The 27536-nt window shown below is 48.8% G+C and overlaps 1 protein-coding gene across 10 annotated transcripts in view; it reads left to right on the plus strand.

The window, feature by feature from the left end:
- Positions 1–27536, plus strand: part of cep112 (centrosomal protein 112) — an 804780-nt gene that overhangs the window by 73909 nt on the left and 703335 nt on the right. The window lies entirely within an intron of this gene.

The raw sequence follows: 27536 nt of genomic DNA on the forward strand, positions 1-27536 counted from the left end.
ATTAGTCCCCAGGGCCTGATGGGATCTACCCCAGAATACTGAAGGAGGCTGGAGAGGAAATTGCTGAGGCCTTGACAGAAATCTTTGGATCCTCACTGTCTTCAGGTGATGTCCCGGAGGACTGGAGAATAGCCAATATTGTTCCTTTGTTTAAGAAGGGTAGCAAGGATAATCCAGGGAACTACAGGCCGGTGAGCCTTACTTCAGTGGTAGGGAAATTACTGGAGAGAATTCTTCGAGACAGGATCTACTCCCATTTGGAAGCAAATGGACGTATTAGTGAGAGGCAGCATGGTTTTGTGAAGGGGAGGTCGTGTCTCACTAACTTGATAGAGTTTTTCGAGGAGGTCACAAAGATGATTGATGCAGGTACGGCAGTGGATGTTGTCTATATGGACTTCAGTAAGGCCTTTGACAAGGTCCCTCATGGTAGACTAGTACAAAAGGTGAAGTCACACAGGATTAGGGGTGAGCTGGCAAGGTGGATACAGAACAGGCTAGGTCATAGAAGGCAGAGAGTAGCAATGGAAAGATGCTTTTCTAATTGGAGGGTTGTGACCAGTGGTGTTCCGCAGGGATCAGTGCTGGGACCTTTGCTGTTTGTAGTATATATAAATGATTTGGAGGAAAATGTAACTGGTCTGATTAGTAAGTTTGCAGACGACACAAAGGTTAGTGGAATTGTGGATAGCGATAGGACTGTCCGAGGATACAGCAGGATTTAGATTGTTTGGAGGCTTGGGTGGAGAGATGGCAGATGGAGTTTAATCCGGGCAAATGTGAGGTAATGCATTTTGGAAGGTCTAATGCAGATAGGGAATATACAGTGAATGGTAGAACCCTCAAGAGTATTGAAAGTCAGAGAGATCTAGGAGTACAGGTCCACAGGTCACTGAAAGGGGCAACACAGGTGGAGAAGGTAGTCAAGAAGGCATACGGCATGCTTGCCTTCATTGGCCGGGGCATTGAGTATAAGAATTGGCAAGTCATGTTGCAGCTGTATAGAACCTTAGTTAGGCCATACTTGGAGTATAGTGTTCAATTCTGGTCGCCACACTACCAGAAGGATGTGGAGGCTTTAGAGAGGGTGCAGAAGAGATTTACCAGAATGTTGCCTGGTATGGCATTAGCTATGAGGAGAGGTTGAATAAACTCGGTTTGTTTTCACTGGAACGACGGAGGTTGAGGGGAGACCTGATAGAGGTCTACAAAATTATGAGGGGCATAGACAGAGTGGATAGTCAGAGGCTTTTCCCCAGGGTAGAGGGGTCAATTACTAGGGGGCATAGGTTTCAGGTGAGAGGGGCAAGGTTTAGAGTAGATGTACGAGGCAAGTTTTTTAACCAGAGGGTAGTGGGTGCCTGGAACTCGCTACCGGAGGAGGTGGTGGAAGCAGGGACGATAGTGACATTTAAGGGGCATCTTGACAAATACATGAATAGAGGGATACGGACCCAGGAAGTGTAGAAGATTGTAGTTTAGTCGGGCAGCATGGTCGGTACGGGCTTGGAGGGCCGAAGGGCCTGTTCCTGTGCTGTACATTTCTTTGTTCCTCCCACCAAATCCCCAAACATTAGCCCGCATGTTAATATAAACAAATGCTTTCCGGGTGCGGCGATGACCAGCTAAGTCGCACGTTTCGGCAGCTCCCGTTGGAACGGACTTTTGGGCTCTTAATAGGAGCCCCAACGGCAATTTAAACGGCCAAAAACACTGTGCGGTAAACCAGAAGTGAATCCCCCCCGGACACGCATGGATCAGGGAGAGGATAGCGGCCGGATTGCGGAGGATCCTCTGGAGCAGCGGCAAGGAAGGGAAGCTCAAAGCAAGATGGCGTCGGAAGGTGGCCGCTTGTTATGGGGCCCGGACCAACAAGAGTTCTTGCGGCGCTGTGTGGAAGAGCTGAAAAAGGAGTTGAAGAAGGAGCTGTTGGCCCCGATATTACAGGCGATTGAAGGGCTAAAGGAGGAGCAGAGGACCCAAGAGCTGGAGCTTCGGGTCGTGAAGGCAAAGGCTGCTGAAAACGAAGACGAAATACAGGGCCTGGTGGGGAAGGCAGAGACGCACGAGGCACAGCACAAAAGGTGTGTGGAAAGGTTGGAAGTACTGGAGAATAACTCGAGGAGGAAGAATCTAAGGGTTCTGGGTCTTCCCGAAGGCGCAGAAGGGGCGGACGTCGGGACATATGTGAGCACGATGCTTCACTCGCTAATGGGATCGGAGGCCCCGACGGGCCCTTTGGAGGTGGAGGGAGCTTATCGAGTTTTAGCACGAAGACCGAAGGCTGGAGAAATGCCCCGAGCTATAGTGGTGAGGTTTCTCCACTATAATGACAGAGAGACGGTCCTCAGATGGGCGAAGAAAACTCGGAGCTGTAGGTGGGAGAACGCGGTGATCCGCGTATACCAGGATTGGAGTGCGGAGGTGGCGAGAAGGAGGGCAAGTTTTAATCGGGCTAAGGCGGTGCTTCACAAAAAGAAGATCCAGTTTGGAATGTTGCAACCGGCGGGATTGTGGGTCACACACCAAGGGAAGCACCACTACTTTGAGACGGCAGAAGAGGCGTGAACATTCATTGTGGACGAGAAGCTGGAATAGTCTGGCGAGAGAAAGAACTTTTGGGACAAAGTGGTGGGGTGAGTATGTGGGGCGAGAAAAAGGGGTGGGGGATGGGTTTTTTCAATTTGTTAGTTTTGCGATCCTGTAACTTTTCTCTCTTCCCCATGTTGGGCGGGAGGGGGGGGGGGGGGTAAGAAGAGGAGTATGAGGAACGGTGGGGGGCGGGGCCGAGTGGGAAACGCGGGCTTTATTCCCACGCTATGGTAATTATGGCGGGAACAGGGACACAGGAAGGAGGGGGCCTCGCACAGTGGGGGCCGAGGACAAGGGGGGAAGCCGAGGTCAGCCAGAGTTCGCTGACTTCTGGGAGCAACATGGGGGTGCAACTACGCTAGAGGGGGATCTAGCGGAGGGGGGGTGGGAGGGGGGGGGTTAACTGGGTTGCTGCTGCTAAGGAGAAGGGGGAGCTGTTATGGGATGGGGTGATCGAGGCGGGAGGGCGCCGTCGGGGGGATATACGGGTATGTGGGAACCGGATGAGGAGCTGGGTTAAAAAAGGGGATGGCTAGTCGACAAGGGGGGGGTACAGAGCTCCCCAACCCGGCTGATCACATGGAACGTGAGAGGGCTGAACTGGCCGATTAAAAGGGCACGGGTACTCGCACACCTAAAGAAATTAAAGGCAGATGTGGTTATGTTGCAGGAGACGCATCTGAAACTGATAGACCAGGTCAGACTACGTAAAGGATGGGTGGGGCAGGTGTTTCATTCGGGTTTAGATGCGAAGAACAGGGGGGTGGCTATTTTAGTGGGGAAACGGGTACTGTTTGAGGCAAAGACCATAGTGGCGGATAGTGAGGGTAAATATGTGATGGTGAGTGGCAGATTGCAAGGGGAGGCGGTGGTTCTGGTGAACATATATGCCCCGAACTGGGATGATGCAAATTTTATGAGGCGTATGTTGGGACGTATCCCGGACCTGGAGGCGGGAAAGTTGGTAATGGGGGGAGACTTCAATACGGTGCTTGATCCAGGGCTGGACCAGTCGAGGTCCAGGACTGGGAGGAGGCCGGCAGCGGCCAGGGTACTCAAGGACTTCATGGAACAGATGGGAGGGGTAGACCCCTGGAGATTTATTAGGCCTAGGAGTAAGGAGTTCTCATTTTTCTCCCATGTTCACAAAGTATACTCACGGATAGACTTTTTTGTCTTGGGAAGGGCACTGATTCCGAAGGTGACAGGGACGGAATATACGGCCATAGCCATTTCGGACCACGCTCCACATTGGGTAGACCTGGAGGTAGGAGAGGAAAAAGAACAGCACCCACTCTGGAGAATGGATATGGGCTTATTGGCGGATGAGGGGGTATGTTTAAGGGTGAGGGGGTGCATCGAAAGGTACTTGGAGCTTAATGACAATGGAGAGGTTCAGGTGGGAGTGGTCTGGGAGGCGTTGAAGGCAGTGGTTAGAGGGGAACTGATATCCATAAGGGCACATAAAGGGAAGCAAGAGGGTAAAGAAAGGGAGCGATTGCTGAAAGAACATTTGAGGGTGGACAGGCAATATGCGGAGGCACCGGAGGAGGGACTGTACAGGGAAAGACAAAGGCTACATGTGGAATTTGACCTGCTGACCACGGGTAAGGCAGAGGCACAGTGGAGGAGGGCACAGGGTGTACAATATGAGTATGGAGAGAAGACGAGTCGGCTACTGGCCCACCAATTGAGGAAGAGGGGAGCAGCGAGGGAGATAGGTGGGGTGAGAGATGAGGAGGGAGAGTTGGAACGGGGAGCGGAGAGAGTGAACGGGGTGTTCAAGGCATTCTATGAGAGGTTATATAAGGCTCAGCCCCCGGAAGGGAAGGAGGGAATGATGCATTTCCTGGATCAGCTGGAATTCCCTAAGCTGGAGGAGCAGGAGAGGGCGGGACTGGGAGCACAGATTGAGATGGAGGAGGTGGTAAAAGGGATTGGGAGCATGCAGGTGGGGAAGGCCCCGGGACCGGACGGATTCCCGGTGGAATTTTATAGAAAGTATATGGACCTACTGGCCCTGCTTTTGACGAGAACCTTTAATGAGGCCAGGGAAAGGGGGCAGCTGCCCCCGACTATGTCGGAGGCAACAATATCGCTCCTTTTGAAGAAGGAAAAAGACCCGCTGCAGTGTGGGTCCTACAGACCCATTTCCCTTTTAAATGTAGATGCTAAGCTCCTGGCTAAGGTGATGGCGACGAGGATAGAGGACTGTGTCCCGGGGGTGGTCCACGAGGATCAAACTGGGTTCGTTAAGGGGAGACAGCTGAACACGAACATACGGAGGTTGCTAGGGGTAATGATGATGCCCCCACCAGAGGGGGAGGCGGAGATAGTGGTGGCGATGGACGCCGAGAAAGCATTTGACAGAGTGGAGTGGGATTATCTGTGGGAGGTGCTGAGGAGATTTGGTTTTGGAGAAGGGTATATCGGATGGGTACAGCTGCTGTATAGGGCCCCGGTGACGAGCGTGGTCACGAACAGACAAAGGTCTGACTACTTCTGTCTTCATAGAGGGACGAGGCAGGGGTGTCCCCTGTCTCCGTTACTGTTTGCATTGGCGATTGAGCCCCTGGCTATAGCACTGAGGGGCTGCAGGAAGTGGAGGGGAGTACTCAGGGGAGGAGAAGAGCACCGGGTATCCTTGCATGCAGATGATTTATTGCTGTATGTTGCAGACCCAGTGGAGGGGATGCCTGAGATAATGCAGACACTCAGGGAGTTTGGGGAATTTTTGTGGTATAAATTGAATATGGGGAAGAGTGAGTTGTTTGTGGTGCATCCGGGGGAGCAGAGCAGGGGAATAGATGACTTACCGCTGAGGAAGGTAACAAGAGATTTCCCGTACTTAGGGATTCAGATAGCCAGGAGTTGGGGAACCTTACATAGGCTTAATTTAACAAGATTGGTGGAACAGATGGAGGAGGATTTCAAGAGATGGGACATGGTGCCCCTGTCACTGGTGGGTAGGGTGCAGGCGGTCAAAATGGTAGTCCTCCCGAGATTCCTTTTTGTGTTTCAGTGTCTTCCGGTGATGATCACGAAGGCTTTTTTCAAGAGAATTGAGAAAAGTGTCATGAGTTTTGTGTGGGCCGGGAAGACCCCTAGAGTGAGGAGGGGGTTCTTGCAGCGTAGCAGGGATAGGGGGGTGCTGGCACTACCGAGTCTAAGTGAATACTACTGGGCCGCCAATATCTCAATGGTGTGTAAGTGGATGGGAGAAGGGGAGGGAGCGGCGTGGAAGAGATTGGAGATGGAGTCCTGCAAAGGAACCAGCCTACAAGCAATGGTGACGGCGCCGTTGCCGTTCTCCCCGAAGAAATACACCACAAGTCCAGTGGTGGTGGCAACACTAAAAATTTGGGGGCAGTGGAGACGACATAGGGGAAGGACGGGAGCCTCGGTGCGGTCCCCGATAAGAAATAACCATAGGTTTGTCCCGGGGAGAATGGATGGGGGATTTGGAGCATGGCAGAGAGCTGGGGTTGTGCAACTGAGAGATCTGTTCGTAGACGGGATGTTTGCGAGTCTGGGAGCGCTGACGGAAAAATATGGGTTGCCCCAAGGGAATGAATTTCGATACATGCAACTGAGGGCTTTTGCGAGGCAGCAGGTGAGGGAATTCCCGCAGCTCCCGATGCAGGAGATTCAAGATAGAGTGATCTCAGGGACATGGGTGGGGGATGGTAGGGTGTCGGATATATACAGGGAAATGAGGCATGAGGGGGAGATCATGGTGGATGAGCTGAAGGGGAAATGGGAAGAAGAGCTGGGGGAAGAGATTGAGGAGGGGCTGTGGACTGATGCCCTACGTAGGGTAAACTCGTCGTCCTTGTGCGCCAGGCTAAGCCTGATACAATTCAAGGTGTTACACAGGGCGCATATGACCGGAGCAAGGCTCAGTAAATTTTCGGGGTAGAGGATAGGTGTGGGAGATGCTCGAGAAGCCCAGCAAACCACACCCACATGTTTTGGTCATGTCCGGCACTACAGGGGTTCTGGGTGGGGGTGGCAAAGGTGCTTTCGAAGGTGGTGTGGGTCCGGGTCGAGCCAGGCTGGGGGTTGGCTATATTCGGGGTTGCAGAAGAGCCAGGAGTGCAGGAGGCGAAAGAGGCTGATGTCTTGGCCTTTGCGTCCCTAGTAGCCCAGCGAAGGATATTGCTTATGTGGAAGGAAGCCAAACCCCCGGGCGTGGAGACCTGGATAAATGACATGGCAGGGTTTATAAAACTAGAACGGATAAAGGTCGCACTAAGGGGTTCGGCTCAAGGGTTCACTAGGCGGTGGCAACCGTTCATTGACTACCTCGCAGAACGATAAAGGAAATGGGAAGGTAACAGCAGCAACCCAGGGGGGAGCGGGGGGGGGGGGGGGGGGGGGGTGGTGCAGGGGGGGCCTGGGCGGGTCCTCAGGGGTGTTTTTGTATAGATACTTGTATTAGGCTATGTATATTGGATTGTTTGATTTTATTTTTGGAGAGTTATTTTTGATATGGCAGTTGCCATTTAGTTTATATATTATTTATTTATTTGTTAAAAACGGCCACTGTTATTTATACTGTTTTACTGTTATAAAAAGGAAAACCTTTGTATTGTTTTGTTTGGCCAAAAAATTTGAATAAAATATATTTTAAAAAAATAAAATAAACAAATGCCAAAGAGGAATCAGGAATCACCCATAGTGGGGGCAGCACGGTGGCGCAGTGGGCTAGCACTGCGGCCTCACGGCGCGAGGTCCCAGGTTCGATCCCGGCACTGGGTCACTGTCCGTGTGGAGTTTGCACATTCTCCCCGTGTTTGCGTGGGTTTCGCCCCCACAACCCAAAAATGTGCCAGCTAGGTGGATTGGCTACACTAAATTGCGTCTTAATTGGAGAAAATGAATTGGGTACTCTAAATTTATTTCAAAAAAGGAATCACCCATAGTCACCATTAACACATACAGTCCCCAACCCTCTCAGCCCCCTAACCCCACTAATGTTCGATGTGATCCAATTCTCGAAAGTGCATAATGAATAACGCCCATGAAATGTAGAATCCCTCCATCCTTTCCCTCAGTTCAAATTTGACCTTTTCAAGGGACAAGAATTCCAGTAGGTCCCCCCTCCACGCTAGGGCACAGGGTGGAGAGGTTGATCTCCACCCTGTAGCCATCTGGGATGGCCACTTCCCAATTACAAAATGGACACTGCAAAGATTGCAGGGAAAATGGACAATACTAAGAAAGCAAGCAGGTGCAAGGTGTGTCTGTTGATTGGAGCCGTAGCTCCCAGACAAGACCGATACTGCAAATCATTTCCATACTAATGAGCCATCCCCGGGAACAAAAAGGTAACATTTAAGTAAACAATACCAAGACAGACACCCCGGCGCCAGAGGAGACCAGAACAAAGCAGGCCAACGGACACGCCCAGCAATCAGGGCACCCACCCCTCCATTGGAGGAAATCGATAGGAATGATTGGGAAACAACCTAATTAATTGGGGCCAAGTTCAAGGCCCGCCCAAAAGCGCGCAAAGCCCCTTTTGGGTATAAGAAGAATCCCCCAAGAGAGAATCGCTCTCTTGTGGCCCCGGTTCTCACCAAGGAGAGACCTGCCCAACAACAACATCAGAACAAGTAAGTCCAAGGTCAACGCACGCTACCAGACAGACGCTCCTAGCTGTTATTCTGTACCAACTCGACCCCAGCAGTCTCAGAACCGACCAACTGCCATTTTTCCTCTGACTGAGTGGGCGCCCGAAATTAAGTATAGGCTTTTAGCAGTAGTGATAGTTCAGTTTGTAGAGTTTTATGCATGAGTATATTTGATTGTGTAAATAAATGAGCATTGAGTTTGAACTTACTAACTGGTGTATCGAGTCTTTGATCAGTATTCGGTTTTGAACCTTGTGGAGGTATCGAAAGATATCTGGCGACTCTAGAGCAAACGTAATTAGAATTAAGGAAGGCGACCATATTGGCCGCCATCTTCAGAGCCAAATTAAGAGAAACACAAAGAGAGCAACAACCCTAACAGGATCTGCCTTTGGGCAATCAACGAGGCGAAGGCTACAACATCTGCCTCCGCGCCCGTTTCCAATCCTGGCTGGCCCGACACCCCGAATATGGCCTCCCGAGGGCCCGGGTCCAGTTTCACATGCACCACTTTAGAGACTACCCTAAAAACCTCCTCCCAGTAATCCTCCAGCTTTGGACAGGAGCAAAACATATGAACGTGATTAGCGGGCCCCTCCCCGCAACGTTCACACACATCTTCTACCCCTCAAAGAGCCGGCTCATTCTTGCCCTTGTAAGGTGCGCCGTATACACCACCTTCAGCTGTATCAGCCCCAAACCCGCACACGAGGTGGAGGTGTTCACCCTCCGGAGCACCTCACACCAGAACCCCTCCTCCATACCCTCGCCCGACTCTTCCTCTCACTTTCACACAATGTAGCTTGAGTGGAAATTCAAATTTGACTCTGATTGCGTTGTTTGGAGCTGGTGTTTCCAGCAATATTTTGTAATCGGGGGCGAAATTCTCCTGAAACGGCGCGATGTCCGCCGACTGGCGCCCAAAACGGCGCCAATCAGACGGGCATCGCGCCGCCCTAAAGGTGCGGAATGCTCTGCATCTTTGGGGGCCAAGCCCCAACATTGAGGGGCTAGGCCGACGCCGGAGGAATTTCCGCCCCGCCAGCTGGCGGAAACGGCCTTTGTTGCCCCGCCAGCTGGCGCGGAAATGACATCTCGGGGTGGCGCATGCGCGGGAGTGTCAGCGGCCGCTGACAGTTTCCCACGCATGCGCAGTGGAGGGAGTCTCTTCCGCCTCCGCCATGGTGGAGACCGTGGCAGAGGCGGAAGGGAAAGAGTGCCCCCACGGCACAGGCCCGCCCGCGGATCGGTGGGCCCCGACCGCGGGCCAGGCCACCGTGGGGGCACCCCCCCGGGGTCAGATCGACCTGCGCCCCCCCCCAGGACCCCGGAGCCTGCCCACGCCGCCTTGTCCCGCCGGTAAGGTAGGTGATTTAATTTACGCCGGCGGGACAGGCAATTTATCGGCGGGACTTTGGCCCATCCGGGCCGGAGAATCGAGCGGGGGGGCCCGCCAACCGGCGCGGCGCGATTCCCGCCCCCGCCGAATATCCAGTGCCGGAGACTTTGGCAATCGACAGGGGCGGGATTCACGCCAGCCCCCGGCGATTCTCCTACCCGGCGGGGGGTCGGCGAATGTCGCCCGAGATATCCCAGCTAACAACTGTCCTTTTGACTTTTTCAGAAATTTCACAATTTATTGTTAAATCTTGTTTTGTGTTACTGAAGACGTGTGGGACAGTTGGAAATGAGATTTCAAAATGTATTTTTTTTATAACATTGAATCTTAGCTAGAAAATCGCTGACATTACCACAAAACCTCTGATATTATTGAACTATTTGATGATTTGGAATTTAAGGTTGAACTGGTGATTTATTGTTCAACATGGTGACCAAGCACCCTTGCAAAGAGATGAGCAACAGTTGCAGGATGTATTTGGATATTTTAAAGCAATGTCTTCTCTCCACAAGCTCTATTCCCGTAGCTCTGATTCTTTTCGTCTCCCTGGCAACTATTTTGAGGTTAAACCAGATGGTTCGCAACCTTGGTGTCATACATGGCGATGAGATAATAATAATTGCTTATTGTCACCCTTCAGTGCTAGTACGTCCTTTCTCAAGTAAGGAGACCAAAACTGAACACAATACTCCAGGTGTGGCCTCACTAACACCTTATACAATTGCAGCATAACCTCCCTAGTCTTAAACTCCATCCCTCTAGCAATGAAGGACAAAATTCCATTTGCCTTTTTAATCACCTGTTGCACCTGTAAACCAACTTTTTGCGACTCATGCACTAGCATACCCAGGTCTCTCTGCACAGCAGCATGTTTTAATATTTTATCATTTAAATAATCCCTTTTGCTGTTATTCCTACCAAAATGATAACCTCACATTTGTCAACATTGTCTTCCATCTGCCATACCCTAGCCCATTCACTTAGCCTATCAAAATCCCTCTGCAGACTTCCAGTATCCTCTGCACTTTTTACTTTACCACTTATCTTAGTGTCGTCTGCAAACTTGGACACATTGCCCTTGGTCCCCAACTCCAAATCATCTATGTAAATTGTGAACAGTTGTGGGCCCAACACTGATCCCTGAGGGACACCAGTAGCTACTGATTGCCAACCAGAGAAACCCCCATTAATCCCCACTCTTTGCTTTCTATTAATTAACCAATCCTCTATCCATGCTATTACTTTCCCTTAATGCCATGCATCTTTATCTTATGCAGCAACCTTTTGTGTGGCACCTTGTCAAAGGCTTTCTGGAAATCCAGATATACCACATCCATTGGCTCCCAGTTATCTACCGCACTGGTAATGTCCACAAAAAATTCCACTAAATTAGTTAGGCACGACCTGCCCTTTATGAACCCATGCTGTGTCTGCCCAATGGGACAATTTCCATCCAGATGCCTCTCTATTTCTTCCTTGATGATAGATTCCAGCATCTTCCCTACTACCGAAGTTAAGCTCACTGGCCTATAATTACCCGCTTTCTGCCTACCTCCTTTTTTAAACAGTGGTGTCATGTTTGCTAATTTCCAATCTGCCGGGACCACCCCAGAGTCTAGTAGTGCATTTGCAATTTCCCTAGCCATCTCTTTTAGCACTCTGGGATGCATTCCATCAGGGCCAGGAGACTTGTCTACCTTTAGCCCCATTAGCTTGCCCATCACTACCTCTTTGGTGATAACAATCCTCTCAAGGTCCTCACCTGTCATAGCCTCATTTCCATCAGTCACTGGCATGTTATTTGTGTCTTCCACTGTGAGGACCGACCCAAAAAACCTGTTCAGTTCCTCATCCATTTCCTCATGTCCCATTATTAAATCTCCCTTCTCATCCTCTAAAGGACCAATATTCGCCTTAGCAACTCTTTTTTGTTTTATATATTTGTAGAAACTTTTACTATCTTTTTTAAAATATTCTGAGCAAGATTACTCTCATAATCTATCTTACTCTTCTTTATAGCTTTTTTAGTAGCTTTCTGTTGCCCCCTAAAGATTTCCCAGTCCTCTAGTCTCCCACTAATCTTTGCTACTTTCCTTCAATTTGATACTCTCCCTTATTTCCTTAGATATCCACGGTCGATTTTCCCTCTTTCTACCGTCCTTCCTTTTTGTTGGTATAAACATCTACTGTGTGTGGAATTGACTGGTTAAAATGTTACGTGGACCCCTTTTTAAAAATAAATTTAGAGTATCCAATTCATTTTTTCCAATTGAGGGGCAATTTAGCGTGGCCCATCCACCTACCCTGCACATCTTTTGGGTTGTGGGGCGAAACCCACGCAACCATGGGGAGAATGTGCAAACTCCACACGGGCAGTGACCCAGAGCCGGGATCGAACCTGGGACCTCGGTACCGTGAGGCAACCGTGCTAACCACTTGCGCCACCGTGCTGCCCCTACCTGCAGTCCTTGAATGCTGAAAATCGTAACAAGGTTAAGGAATTTGAAAGTTCCACAAGTTTCAGGTTTGGGGATGATAATACTCTGAAGTCGCTGAAAAGAGTGGTGATCCTTTGCAATATTGCCGGAGTGAGTCATTTCATTAGCACGGATGTTGTATCAAGTGAGATACCTTTGCTTCTGAGCAGACCGCGATGAAGCACATATGAAACTGGATATGGAACAGGATAAGGCAAGAAGGTGGACTTAGAATTTACACAGTTGGGACACTATTGTATTCCATTACTGACAAATAATATTTCAAGTACAGTTAAGGATGTGTTAATAGCAGTTGAAAATGGGACTTTAGCTGATAAAAAGCTTGTATTAAAACTGCATAGGCAATTTGCACGTCCGTCTCCTCGGAGGCTGAAAAAGTTATTAAAGGATGCAGGAGTAAGGGATGAAGACTATACTAAACTGATAGAACAGGTTAGTGATCGCTGTGAAGTTTGTAGGAAGTACAGAGGACACCAGCATGACCGATAGTAACCCTACCTTTGGCCAGGGATTTTAATGACATTGTGGCCATGGACCTTAAGATCTGGGATAAAGCCAAGAAAAGAGTTATTTTGCATTTTGTAGATTTAGCAACCAGATTTAGTCAATCAACGATTGTACGAAGTAAAGAAAAGAGAGTAATTCTGGATCAAATCGTGGAAAAATGGATAGGAACAGGAATGGATCCACCGGCAAAATTCCTTACGGACAATGGGGGAGAATTTGCTAATGATGAGTTTAGAGATATGTGTGAAAACGTGAATATCACAGTTATGAATACGGCTGCGGAAGGCCTATTTAGTGATGGTGTGTGTGAAAGAAACCATGCGGTAATAGATGACATGCTCCGGAAAATTTTGACCGATGGACCAAACTGCAAGCTAAATTCAGCTTCAGCATGGGCAGTACATGCAAAGAATTCATTGCAGATGGTTGGGGGCTACAGTCCAGATCAATTAATGTTTGGTAGAATCCTAAAATTCTATCCATTTTAGATGATCAGCCTCCAGCTTGGGAAGGGACTAGAATTAGCTCTGCCTTTGCTGAGCATTTAAATGCATTATATAGCAGCCAAAAAGCTTTTTTGGAAGCAGAAGTCCCTGAAAGACTTCGCAGAGTTTTAAGACATAATGTATGGCCATCAGATACCGGTTTTCAGCAAGGAGACATAGTTCTTCTGGAAAAAGTTCTTCCGGATGGAATTTATAAGTCAAAGGCCAGGCTTGTGGCAAGGGGATTTGAAGAAAACTTAGAAGACCAGGATTCAAGGGTAGATTCACCTACGGCAGGAAAGTCTATTTTAAAGATCTTCTTGGTTCTATTAGCCACAAAGGCATGGGAATGCAAATCTATAGATCTAAAAGCTGTCTTTTTGCAGGGGCATCAGCTCCAGAGAGACATTTTTCTCCGTCCTCCTAAAGAGGCAGCTAACACAGAAGGGGTACTCTGGAAGTTGAACAAATGTGTATATGGATGGAATGATGCGTCTAGAATCTGGTACTTTTCGGTACGGTTAGTTTTGTTAAAATTAGGCTGTTGCCAGTTGAAAGCAGATCCGACGATATTTTACTGGCTCTATAAAGGAAATCTTTCTGGCATCTTTATGATGCATGTCGATGATTTTTTGTGAGGTGGGTCTAGTGATTTTGAAGCTATTGTAATCTCTGGTTTGAGGAAAGAATTCAGGGTTGTAAGTCAGGCTTCCGATGCATTTAAATATATTGGACTGAAAATCGGACAGACTAAGTTAGGGACAACTTTATGTCAGCAATCATATTTGGAAAGCATCAGCCCAATAGCAATTAGTCGTGGCCGGGTTTCACAAAAAGACACAATGGTTTCAAAGATGGAAAAAGAGCAACTGCAAAGTTTAATTGGGCAACTGAACTGGTTAGGTAGACAGACTAGACCCGACGTGAGTTTTGATGTCTTTGAGTTGAGTACAAAAATGAATGATCCCAAAGTGGAAGACATAATAAGAGCAAATAAAGTGTTGGTTAAACTAAAAATGCACGAGTGTGTTTTGAGGTTCCCGGTTTTAGGTGACCGTAGGCACTTGAAACTCATAGTTTATAGTGATGCGTCCTACGCAAATTTATGTGATGGGGTTTCAAGCGCAGGAGGTTTTATAATTTTCCTTTTGGGGAACAATGGTAAATGTTTCCCCCTTGTGTGGGGAAACAAAGAAAATAAGGAGAGTGATCAAAAACACTTTGGCTGCTGAGACGTTAAGCCTTATGGAGGCGGTGGAGGCCTTTTATATATCTCAGATATTGACAGAAATTTTGGGATTAGGGGATTTGGGTAATATACCTATTGAATGTCACATTGGCAATAAATCCCTGTGGGAAAATGTGCACTCAACAAAAAGTGTCAATGAAAAAAGGTTAAGGATAGACATCGCAAGTTTGAAGCAGATGGTGGACAGAGGGGCGTTAGCAAAAATTAAATGGATCGCCAGTAGTTATCAATTGTCAGACAGTTTTACAAACAGAGGTGCTAGTTCACAGAAACTTTTGGATATTGTTAATGAAGGGTGCCTGTTTCTGTGACTTTTTTTTCTTCCAGAAAAAAAGAGAAGGGGGAAATTGCGTGTGTGTTTTTGAGTTCCTTGTAATTTTGTTTTCACCTAATTATTATTTTTTTCTCCAAGGAAGGGGAGACTGTTAAGTAATGGATTAAGAGACATTCCAATTAGTTGTCTCATTCATGTTAAGCATCCAATAATTGACACTGATATGTAAAGAGGCTTCAAGTGGCCTTTGTGTCAGGTGATGCGAAGATAGAGTTTTGTGCAGAGTCTGTTAAAGAGGAATAAAGGTGTTTGTGAAAAGGAGCAGAACCTTTGACTCTTTATACAACAGCAGCTAAACGTTTAACATTCATGCCACAAATGTCTGTTCTGCCGGCTGATTGGCAGGACTACGCCTAGCACTTCCCCGCTAATGAGGGGGAGCAACACTTAAACCAATCTTCAGAGCAAACCCCTAGCAGCATGCAGCCATGCCACCGTACAGGCCAGCTCCACGATTCGGAGATGCCGGCCTGGTCAGACTGATGGACACGGTCGAGTTCTGGCGGGATACCACGTTTCCCTGAGGGGGTCGGAGGGTCAGCCACAGATCAGCCAGTGCTGCCTGGGATGCAGTGGTAGCGGCCGTCACCTCGTGGAGTGTCACCAGGAGAACCGCCAGCCAGTGCTGCAAGAAACACAATGGCCTCCACCGGGCTACTCGGGTGAGTTGGCATTTGCCCCCTGGCACAGGTCCCACCTGCTACCCTCCTGAGGCCCCAGCACCTAGCCCACAACAGATGGGAAAGGGCCCAGACGGGCACCGGTTGCTGGCCCTCAGTATCCTTCACCCTACGAGGAATGGCCCCTGGAGGTCGCGGGGGTGGCTGAAGACGGAGCGCTCACCGACATGGAGCTTGGCCTGTGCCGCAGAGATGAATATCCACTCGTCTCCACCAACATGACCTGCGACACGTGAGTTGTTCGTGCAGGATGATGATCCTTCCCTCTGACTGACCACATGTCCATTCTCCTACAGGATCTCCATCTGATGGCTACGGGCCCATCCGGGATGCGGCCCCCCCACCCCCCCACCCCAATGTCCAAGAGAACACCTCGCAGGAGAGTTCCGAGGATGCCGCTGTCGGGGCATCACAGCTTTCATCCCTACTTTCCACCAGTGCAGAGAGACACACCTTGGTGAGTGAAAGTAGTTGTCTGGCTTCTGGGGTACAATCTGGTGAGCACCACATAGTTGCAGATGCACATCAGGTGGCGGCAGGAATGTGTAGGGGAGACAACAGTAGGAGGCCTGCTGAATCCCAGGACCCAGCTGAGTCCCGGTTGGATGCTGAGCCTCTGGACCAGGCAATCCCGGAGCTGATGCAGTCGATATAGTGCGGCCATGAGATTTAGAGGGGGATGTCAGTGACACTCCAGCGGGTAAATAACCGATTGGAGATGTCCTAAGGGCACAGGAGATGGTCCCGGTAATACGTAGCACCGAGGTCAATACTGCTAGGGTGGCGACCGCAGTGGAATGGCTGGAGTACTATGTCAGCACCATGAGTGGTGTGTTCAGTGCATTGCTCAGTCAGTGACAGCCATGGATACGTCCTTGAAAGCATGTCTGAGTCACTAGGGGGCATGTCCCTGACGCAGATGGATCTTTCCAAGGCGTTGCGGAGCATGTCGCAATCTGAGGTGGGCATTGCCGAGGTGCTGCGGACCATTTCCCAGTCGCTGGGGGACGTGTTCCAGTTTCAGGTGGATCTTGCCGGGCCGCTTCCGAGCATGTCCCAGTCTCCGGTGAGCATCGCTGAGGCACTCCAGAGCATGTCCCGGTCACTGAGGCCCATGTCCCAGACGCAAATGGACATTGGTGAAACGCTGCAGAGCATGGTCTGCTCACAGGGGCATGGCGGAGGGCATCGACACCATGGTGCAAACATTGTGGAGCTGCCAGGGCTGGCAGAGCCAGATGACACAGTGGCAACTGGAGCTCAATCCAGGTGGTGGTCGCACACAAGTTGGGCACTCCTGGACCACCTGGTGTGCGTAAGGCAACCTGCGTGCTATCTATCACCTCCTTGATCTGGGAAATGCCGGAGAATCCTGCTGCCCAGGCATCTTGATGGGCTTGTTCAGTGGGGTCAATGTTTATATAGTCAGTTGCCCAGGCAACCAGGGCTTCCGTGACTTAACAGATGCACTTGTGGGCTGTAGGTTGGAAAATGCCACACAAATCCCTCTCGAGCCCTGGAATGATCCTGAAGCGTAAAGGTTCACAGCTGCGGTGACTTTGACGGCCACCTGGAGTGGGTATCCTCCACCAAGTGGTGCCAAGTCCGCACAGGTGCCACACCATCTCCTTATTGAGGCGGAGCCTCCTGCAGCACATGCTGTCTGTCATCTGTTCAAAGGACCAGTGACGCCTGTACACTGATGGTGCATTGCCACTCTGCGGAAGTTACAGGCCGTGATCTTATTTAAAGATCCTGAGGAGACTTATAAGGTTCGATGCCGAGAGGATGTTTCCTGTGGTGGGTGAGTTTGGGACACAAGCCTCCTATATAAGACTGAGTGAGAAGAAATGTTGTTTTTCCTCAGAGGGTTCTTAATCTGTGGAATTATTTTTCCCAGAGAGGAGTAGAGGTCGTGTCACTGAATATATTCAAGGTTGGGTTACATAGATTTTTGATCGACAGGGGAGTCCAAGATTATGAGGGACAGACAGGTATGTGGAATGAGGCCACAATTGGATCTTATCAAATGGCAGAGCAGGCTTGGCTACTCCTGCTCCTTGGTGTTCTTGATCACTGGCCTACTTGGTGCTTGTACTACATAAACCACCTAAAATATTATCTGAAGGTGACGATTACTTGGATGTAAACCTGTATTAAAATATGGTCATAGAAGTATTCAATTAGTTGAATTTTAGCAGTAGTTGTTAACAAGACCCTACCATATGGTTAAAGATTAAAAACCTTTATTTTATGGAGACATTCTCTTGCAATGTTTTGTATTTAATATGAAAAGAGTTTACTCCATCATATTTGACATTTGCTCGAGTTGCACTTTTCCTCCTTTCTTTGAACTTTGTTTCTCCTTTTTATCTATTTTCTTTTTTTCAGTGGCTTGATGCCAGACTACTGAGTCAGTGTGCTTCATCTAATTATGTTAACTCAGAAATACTACTATAATCAATGATATTCTTTGTTTTACTTTTGAAATACATTCTACCAACACAATTGACACCTTGAAAACATTCAGTTGGCAGAAAGTTCATGGTTTGACAAATGAATTGAGGAATATGACAAAAAATTCTGGAAAGTATTGGTGCCCACCAAAGATTCTTTTAAAGTATTCTGAAAATGAAGGAAGTTTTTTTGTGATTTTAGTAAAAAATTGCTGTTAGCCGATATGCTTTAATTAACTTAACAGATTATTAATTGAATTCCAAGCATTGCTGCTTGAAACACACAATAGTCGCATTTCTTTTCTCCTTCACAGATTCTATTGCAAAACTTATTTAAACAATGCATTAGATGTGCCTCTTCTGCCACCACTCCTGAGACCTCCCCACTTCATACCATTTTCTAACTGGAGAGTTTATCCAGTACTGTTTTTTCTCTTTACGTCAAGTGCAGAGAAGCCAGGCTAGTGTTTGAATAAATGAAAATTAGTGTCAGATTTCTTTCTTCAAGACTGCCACCTCATCCTCCATCAAGAATCATGAGCCTCGGTTTTGTTTGATCTGTGCACCCGTAACTTGAGCCATCTTCTATCCCCATCACATAACATCACTAATTATCAAAGTGTGAGGATGGATTGAAAGGTAATTCATGCCAACTGCTGCAGAAAGCCCCATCAGTCAACAGGAATAATCCTGAGTGGACTGGGGTAAACTGTGCAGGTGCTTCATGTTCTCACAGAAACACAATTGTCTTGCTGTTGCCCACCTTACTTTAGCAGGATTTTGAAGCCTCTGTTAATGAGAAGTGCCTTCATTTGTTTCATGAAAATCACCTTCTGGTCAGGACATATTGGGCTGATAATTCGGAAAGCTTTTACTTTGATATCTCTGCCCCCTGCCCCCAAAAAATCCTTTTACAACTTTGGGGAAAAGTCCTGGTTAGGAACATGTGCAGTAGTATTAAATCTGTTTATGATGTTGTTGCATTGCGTATGGTGCACAGAGGGGACCTTGTCCGTTGTATATGTTTATTGTGCACTTCAGTTTCTTTAAGAGAAAAGTTTAAAAATCTTGCTACCTTTTAATCAGGTAATAGGTTTTAAGAATAGAATTGGCGTTTATCCACAGTTGTATAAAAAATTGCAAAGGATAGCCCAATTCTAAGTGTGCGTTTTTCTTTAAATGTTCATGCTTAAATTTTATGTTTTGTTTTGAAGCTTTGAGATTTTAATTTCCTTATTGGGAGTCACTGAACCTCTCAGAAGAATGACAGTGCTTGGGGCTTCAAACTGGGCTTGGCTTGTTTATTTTGCTGCAGTTCAAAGGAGATGAAGCTTTCTTCCCTGTGTGTTGGTCAGTTTATTTTCAGCATGCTGGAAAGGAGGAGCAAAATGAACTTAAAACCTGTATCAGATTTAAGAACTATTGGCATTGGATCATACGAAATGTTCATTATCCTGGGAGTCAACACTATGCAAAGAAAATCTGCATGCCTTTCCAGAAACAAATGGGTCATATATAATGCTGCAAATAACCAGTTTTGACTATATTTGTATTCTGGACGATATATAATTTCAATAAATTTTGTTTAGGAAATGCAACAGTCAGTTTGTACAGACTTCAATAACCTTTACAACTGATGTTTCACATTTTGATGACTGCTTTTGCCTCTGGAGGGAACAATTATATATACTAATTTGATGGTCTGTAAAAAGGGAAACAAAAAAATGTAATTTTTAAAATGTTAGTTTTCATTAATGTGGGATTAATATTGTTAATTATTTAATATTGCAGTTTGAATGTTTTGGATGCAATTTGTAGTCTTGTCAGGGCATGTTTTGAGGCATGTCAATGAGTAAAAGGACTATCAGATGACTTTGTATTTAAGATGTGTTACTGCATACTGAGCAGGGTGGATTGGATTTATAAAGGGGGGAATGACAATATTCCATATTCACCTTTCACTTCCTGTGCGGGATTCATTGGCAGTGTGACCTGTTCTTTTTTTTGGAAATATTGACCTTGGTCGGTAAGGTTCAGTCAGTAAAGATGAATATCCTTCAACGGTTTTAAGTTTGTGTTTCAGTGCTTTCCTGTTTTCCTTCCTAAATCGTTCTTTGTGAAAGTCAGTAAAATGATAGGGCGGGATTCTCCGTTAGCCAACGGCGAAATTGCAAAACGCGATTGGGCGGAGAATGGGTTCCGACGGCAAAATCGCGGCTGGCGCCGGTTTGACACCAAATCATGATTCTCCGTCAGGTCAACAGCGGCGGCAAAGTGTTCCGGAACGCGATATTCTCTGGGGCCTCCGCGATTCCCCTCTTCCGATGGGCTGAGTTCCCGATGGTGCGGTTCACTTGTGTTCCCTCAACAGCATGGTGGCTGCTGAGGGAAAGCGAGAAGAGGTAGGACATGGAGAGGAGCGCCTGCGGCTGCCGGGGGGCGGGGGGGTGGGGGGGGGGTGGGAACACGGATGGGAGAACAGCCGAGGCTCAGGGTGACCCCCGCCCATGGGACTGGGACAGTGTCCAGGCACAGACTGCCATTATGGTGGCCATCTTACTGCGCACCTACTGACCACCCACCTTGGCCCCTGGTTCTGCAGAGTAACAGCGGCAGTATGGGCGCCTTCTACCCACCGGTGGCCCACCCAGGGCAACACCCACAGTTGCCCCTACAAGGGCCGCTGTGCATACCCCTGGTGAGGGGGTGCCAGCCAACGGTACCCCTGGCATCAAGGAAAGGCCCCAGGGCCAGAGGCCCCCATGGTGCCGGCCACCGATGGGGTCGGGGGGGGGGGGGAAGAAGAGAGAGAGAGAGAGGAGGACATGAGGGGGCAGAGTCTGTAGTGCCAACCGGAGCCACCATGTAGACCGGTGGACCTGGCTGCGCATGGGGGTATGCACCATGCTGACATGTCGGCTTTTCAGCCCCTGCAGACAATGAATATTGGAATTCAACCAGCAATGGTTTCCTTCCTGCTAGTCGCCGCAGCCCTGGGGGATGCCCTGCGGCTGTACGAACGGGCGCCTCTCAGGGAGAAGTAAGCTGCAGCAGCAGAACGTGCAGCAGTGGAATGTGCCGCAGAGGGACGGGTGGCAGCCGCCAAGGTTGAAGAGCTGGCTGCCCAACGGGCTGAGGAGGAGGAGGTGCCATGGAGGCCCCGCATGAGGTCTCGTGCGTACCAGCAGTGCCTGTCATTCGACGACCTGTCTGACCGGGCTTGCCACCAATGACTCCGGCTGAGCAGAGAGACAGTGCGACATATCTGACAGATGATGGCACACCTGGCACCACGGTGGTATGGGGGAGGACACTTGCTCCCGGCGGCCGTCAAGGTGACGGTCGCCCTGAACCTTTACGCGGCGTGGTCCTTCCAAGCGCACAGTAGGGATCAATCCGGGATCTCTCAGACATCTGTGCACATCGATGCATCCGTGCGTCACGGAGGCCCTGTATGAGGCGGCTCAATACATCCACTTCAATATGGACCCAGTCCACCAGGATGCCCGGGCAGTGGGGTTCGCTGCCATCGCTGGGGTGCCTTGGGTCCAGGGGCTGACCGACGGGATGCATGTCCCCCTGCGAGCACCTGCAGATGACAGGCCCTCTACACCAACCGAAAGGGGTTCCACTCTATGAACGTGCAGCTGATATGTGACCATCAACTGCACATCATACACATCTGTGCCCGATAACCAGGTAGTGTGTACGGCGCCTCCCTCCTGGCACACTTGACAATTCTTGACATGTTCAAGAATGAATATATACAGCTTTGTGCTCTCGCCCCTATAACTAAACTGTGCCTTGCACCCGTGCGACCTTAACTAGTGCGGCAGGGATAGGAGAGGGGAGAGTCCGAGGTGCTTCAGTGTTCCGGCACCTCCTGTGCGTGAGCCAACGGCACGGGCCCTATCACCTCCTCACGGCCATGGAGCGCAGGGAGTGAACCATCGCCGTCTGCGACTGCGCCATGTCCTGCTGCGACTGTGCCACCACCTTCTGGGTGTGTGTCACATCAGTCAGTGATTGCGTCATCTCCCTGTGGGACTGGGCCACCTCCCTCTGTGACTCCGCCACATTGGCCAGTGTATGGAGAGGGGGTGCTGCACCTCCGGCTGTGGCACTAACGGGGGCGGGGGATGCCAGATGGACCCGTACCATCCCCAGATGGTTTTGTAAGACACCAGGCAAGACACATGACAGGACCGCAGGTTGAGGGGGAGGTGGAAGGGGGGGGGGGGGGGGGGGGGAGTGGGAGGGGGGGGGGGGGGGGGGGGAGTGGGAGGTGGGGGGGGGGGGGGGAAGTGTGGGAGGTGGGGGGGGGGGAGTGTGGGAGGTGGGGGGGGGAGTGGGAGGTGGGGGGGGGGTGCAGTTTGGCACATGGGTAACGGGGAACCGCAACTCGGCAGAGTCTCACTTCCTCATCCGCAGCCGAGCTCCATCTTGGTGATCTCCCATTCTTCTGGGCCGCCGACCACGTCCAGGGCCCTCTGCTCGGCCATGGTGAAGGGCCACGACGGTGTTAGACAGTCCGACTCATGCAGTCCAGGGGGTGGGTAGCTGGTGGCCTCAGTGACCAGAGCACCCCGCCGTGGCAGCTGGTATGTGTACCAGCATGTGGTGCAGGGTGGGGGCTCAGCTGCCCTCCAGGTTGGTCGGGTGTGTGGGACGAAGGTTCGCAGTGCTACCTACTCACCCAGGCCGCCCTGAGGAGGTCGTGCAATTTCTTCCAGCACTACTTGCTCGTCCTTGTTGACCATGGCGCTCACGGCCTCTGCCACCTGCGCCTGGGCAAGGCAAACGGTGGCAGCTAGTTGCCTCCTTCCTGGGCAGGGTCAACCACCGCTCCTCCACCACGCCCAAGAGGGTCTCCAGCTGGGCATTGTTACACCTCAGGGCTGTTCTCTCGCTGCCATCTTGTTGGCTGGGATGGTGTGTTTGGGGAGTGCAGTGTGTATATGAGGCTGCGGCTTGTCAGCCTCCTGAGTCTCAATCGAGAAACTGGCGAATCGGGCACCGTTTCTCATTAGAATCGATTGTATTTCACGTGGCTCCGGTGGTAGCCCCTTAGCAGTAGCGGAATCAGTCCAGGTGTGGTGACAGTTTTTCTGTCATGAAAGTCCATGAATTCTGTGTTCATGTCAACACTTAGTCTCAGAAACGGAGAATCCCGCCGGATATCTTTTTTTTGGGCGGGCAAAACTTCACAGATTTGCAGGGTGTTTTTGCGAAGGGGATAGGCAGTGGGCGGGTCTGGCTATGCCCAATGTGTTATTTTATTTTGGGCAGTGAATATTGAGAAGGTGCGGGGGTGGTAAAGGGGGGCTGAGTCTATGTGGGAAGAGATGTAGAGGAGTGCCTGTAGAGGTTCCAGTTTGAGAGCCTTGGTTATGCCTCCCCTTCCGTTCTCTCCGGCAAATTGGACTTCCAGTCTGGCGGTGGTGACCACCTTGAGAATATGGAGACAATTTAGGCAACATTTTAAGCTGGGTGCTATGTTGTGGTTGGCTCCAATCTGTGAAAATCATCGTTTTGTGCCGGTGAACCTGGACTTGGGGGTTGGAACGTTGGGGGTGGGAGAGGCTGGAGCAGTTTGCAGATGGGAAATTCACTGTTTTGAGTGATTGGGCACGTACCGGCTTCCAACAGCTAACTTGTTTCGGTATTACCAGGTACACAAATTTGTACGCAAAGGGATTCCTTCCTTCCCCTTGGCACCCTCGCACTTGTTGATGGGATAGGGTTCTTTCGGTGGTGGATGTAGGGGAAGGGAAGATGTTGAATGTTTATAGTCGGTTTGTGTCGATGGAAAAGGTTCCACTGAACTAGGTCAAGTGGAATTGAGAGGGGGAGCTGGGCCACGTGTTTGTGTGTGGCGGGGAGCGGTGGCGGCGTGTGGAGTGAGTCTCTATGAGTGGGTTCGTGGAAGTGTGTGTGTGTGTGTAGTCTGAAAAAAGCATTCTCGATCCTTTGCTTTATTAACAGAGGAAAAAGCACGAAAGCAAGCAAGTTATTCTAACATTCTAAGCCTTTATAAATACTGGTTAGGCTCTAGATGGAGTACTGTTACAATTCTGAGCACCTTGATTTAAGAAAGATGTCAACGTCTTTGAAGAGTTCATTGGATATTTACTACAATGGCGCTAGTGATGGAGTGTTTGTTCTTATAGCAAAAAGGATTAAGGAGAAACTTGATAAAGTTATCCTAATCTTGAAGGGTTTTGATAGAGAAAATAAGGAGAAACTTTTCCAGTCATTTTCCCGTGTCAGAAGAGTTGACAATCAAAGGACACACATTTAAGGTAATTGGCAAAAGACCTAGAGGCGAGATAATTTTTTTTTACAAACTAAGTTGTGATTTGAAATGCGCTGCCTGAAAGGATGATGTAAGCAGATTCAATAGTAACTTTCAAAAAGGAATTGGGTTGAAAGGGATAAATGTGCAGGACAATGAAGGACAAGACAGGGAAATGGGACTATATAAATAACTCTTACAACGAGCCAACTTGAGCATGTTGAGCCAAATGGTCTCTTTCTGTGTTATATCATTCTATGATTCTGCCGTGAGCTGATTTCAGTCTTGATAGTAGGGATGCTGTGATCCGTAGAGGTGTCCATGGGTTAAAAAGGGAAGCTTAGACCAGCTTCTTACTCCCATTTATTATCCAATGGTCTCTGCTGCAAGGCAGCAGAAGGGTTATTGAACTGAATCACTTACTCTTTTTCTCTTCACAGATGCTGACTGACCTGTTAAGTACTTCCAGAATCTTTGCATCTGTGTAGAGGCTAATAAATGACATGCTTAGTGACGGAAGGGCTGAAGTAAGAGTGTAGAGTGTTAATGTTACAGAGGTAAATGTAAGTTGCCTTTGTGAGGAAGAACATTAAAACGTAAGCATAGCCCGGGTTGAATGTGATATCAGTTGTGGGTTATTACTTCTGAGTTAGAGCAATATAAGTGCAGATTCCACTCATAGAATTGAGCTCAAATCCAGACTGACATTTCAATGCAGTACTGAGGGAATGCTGCACTATTGCAGGTTCCGTCCTTTGGATGAAAGGTTAAACTGAGGCCCCACCTGCCCCCTCAAGTGGATGTGCAAGATTTCATGGTGTTACATTGAAGAAGAGCTGGGGAAATATGCCCTGGTGTCTGCCCAACAGATTATCTGATTCATTATCACATTGCTGTTTGTGGGTTTGGAGTACACGATTAAAGGAGTCTTGTTACAGTTGTACAGGGCATTGGTAAGACTGCATCTGGAGTTCTCTGCAGTTTTGGTCTCCACATATAAGAAAGAGGATATACTTACATTTGAAGCTGAACAGAAAATGTTCACTAAATTGGTCATTGGAATTAGAGGGTTGTCCAATGATGAGAGGCTGAGTGAATTGAATTTATATTCTCTGGTGTTTAGAAGAATGAGAAGTGATCTCATTGTGACCGATGGAATTCTGAAGGAGTTTGGTAGGGTGGACACAGACTGGGGCACAGTCTCAGCATAAGTAGCCTAGGACTGAGATGAGGAGAAATATTTTCGCTCAAAGGGTTGTGATTTTTTGGAATACTCTATCCCAGAGGGTTGTGAATGCTCCATCGTTGAATATATTTAAGACTGGGATAGATAGAATTTTGGTCCCTTAGAGAATGAAGGGATATAGCAAGTGGGTGTGGGTATTGTTGCTGTTGGGCTACTCTGTATAGTTTATTTACCAGTATTTAAATCTGTCCAATATTCATTGGGATAAAAGTGTTAACTAATTTTAATTCTTATGGTTCTACTGCTTGTGAGAAATTGTAATAGTTATTGGATTCTGCCTAACCTATACTGTTGCTCGTTTTAGCCTTAGTTTAGTTGCTCTTGTTCTGTCACCTTTGCTCTTGAGTCGCCAGGTATCTTTCTGATACCGCCACATGGTTCAAGTCCGAGTAATGATCAATAATCCTACACACCGCTTAGTAAGAGTTAAATCAACGCACATTTATTATATACAGCAATCAATACTTATACATTAATTCTACTTTTAAGCTACTTCCTACAACAACTAATAGGCCAATACTTAACTTTGGAAATGGCCCACCAGGTCAGGGAAACGAATGGCCTTTTGTATGGGTTCTGAGCCTGCGGGATTCAAAGCTGGTACAGGTCGATAGTCAGGAGTGCCTATCTCGTAGCGAGCATTGGAGTAAGACTTACTATTTCTCGCGGCTGTTGCAGAGGGTCAGCAAAAGGGTCTCGAAGGGTGCGGAGAGGATGGAGAGAGGAAGAGAGCAATTTGACCTTGAACTCTATTCTTATAGTCCCCAGGGGCTTCCCGCCTTTCGGGGCGGACCCTGTACCTGGTTCCAAGTGATTGGACTTGGTCCCAATCACTTGGTTCGATATTCTCCAATGCTGGAGCGATTCCTTGATCGATGGGCGGTTTTGGGGTGGCCATTCACCTCTCTTTGTGTAAGCTCCAGCTGGCACCGAAAAGTCTGGGTTGGCTTTGTGTTTCTAATTTGTAGCATATTGTTCCCGGGGATTGCTACATAATATGCAGATGGCTGGTGTGTTGTGTTGATGGCTGCAGGTATCGATTCTGTCTGGCTTCCCCAGAGGCGAATACACTGTTTTACCTGCAGCTGTCTGTTTGAGTCCTGTTGGCTGATTTTCCCATCAGCCTCTTCCGTTCGCCATTTTAAATCGGGGTTTGGCCATTCTAATCGGGAGTTAGCCATTTTAACCGGCTACAATACACAACAACAACTTAAAGTACTGAAACATCCCAGGGTGCTTCACAGGAGCATTATAAAACAAAATATGGCACTGTGCATTGGAATAGTCAAGTCTAGTGGTAACAATGCCATGAATGAGGATTTCAGCAGCAGATGAACTGAGGGAGGAGCTAAATCTCATGATGCAATGGCACAAATATGAGGTTAGAAGCCCATATAGGGGTCAAAATGACACAAAGAACAGACTGGTTTAATCTCAGACTTTGCCAGGAAGAGGGGCAGAATCGGTATCTAGGGAACAGAGTTTGGAGCGGGGATGAAAGCAATGGCTTCAGTCTTCCCAATATTGGAGGAAAATTCTCATCCAGTATTTGATGTTGAATAAGTGATCTGATAACTCAGCAACAATGCAGGAGTTGAGAGAAGTGGTGGCGAGGTAGTGCTGGGTGCAGGAGTTGAGAGAAGTGGTGATGTAGTGCTGGGTGCAGGAGTTGAGAGAAGTGGTGATAGGGTAGCGATGGGTGCAGGGGTTGAGAGAAGTGGTGGTGAGGTAGCGCTGGGTGCAGGAGTTGAGAGAAGTGGTGGTGAGGTGGTGCAGGAGTTGAGAGAAGCGGTGGTGAGGTAGCGCTGGATGCAGGAGTTGAGAGAAGTGGTGATGTAGCGCTGGGTGCAGGAGTTGAGAGAAGTGGTGGTGAGGTAGCGCTGGGTGCAGGAGTTGAGAGAAGTGGTGGTGAGGTAGCGCTGGATGCAGGAGTTGAGAGAAGTGGTGGTGAGGTAGCGCTGGGTGCAGGAGTTGAGAAGTGGTGGTGAGGTAGCGCTGGGTGCAGGGGTTGAGAGAAGTGGTGGTGAGGTAGCGCTGGGTGCAGGAGTTGAGAGAAGTGGTGGTGAGGTAGCGCTTGGTGCAGGAGTTGAGAGAAGTGGTGGTGAGGTAGCGCTGGATGCAGGAGTTGAGAGAAGTGGTGGTGATGTAGCGCTGGGTGC

Source organism: Scyliorhinus torazame, chromosome 18 (assembly GCF_047496885.1).
Source record: "Scyliorhinus torazame isolate Kashiwa2021f chromosome 18, sScyTor2.1, whole genome shotgun sequence".
NCBI classification, from domain to species: Eukaryota; Metazoa; Chordata; class Chondrichthyes; order Carcharhiniformes; family Scyliorhinidae; genus Scyliorhinus; species Scyliorhinus torazame.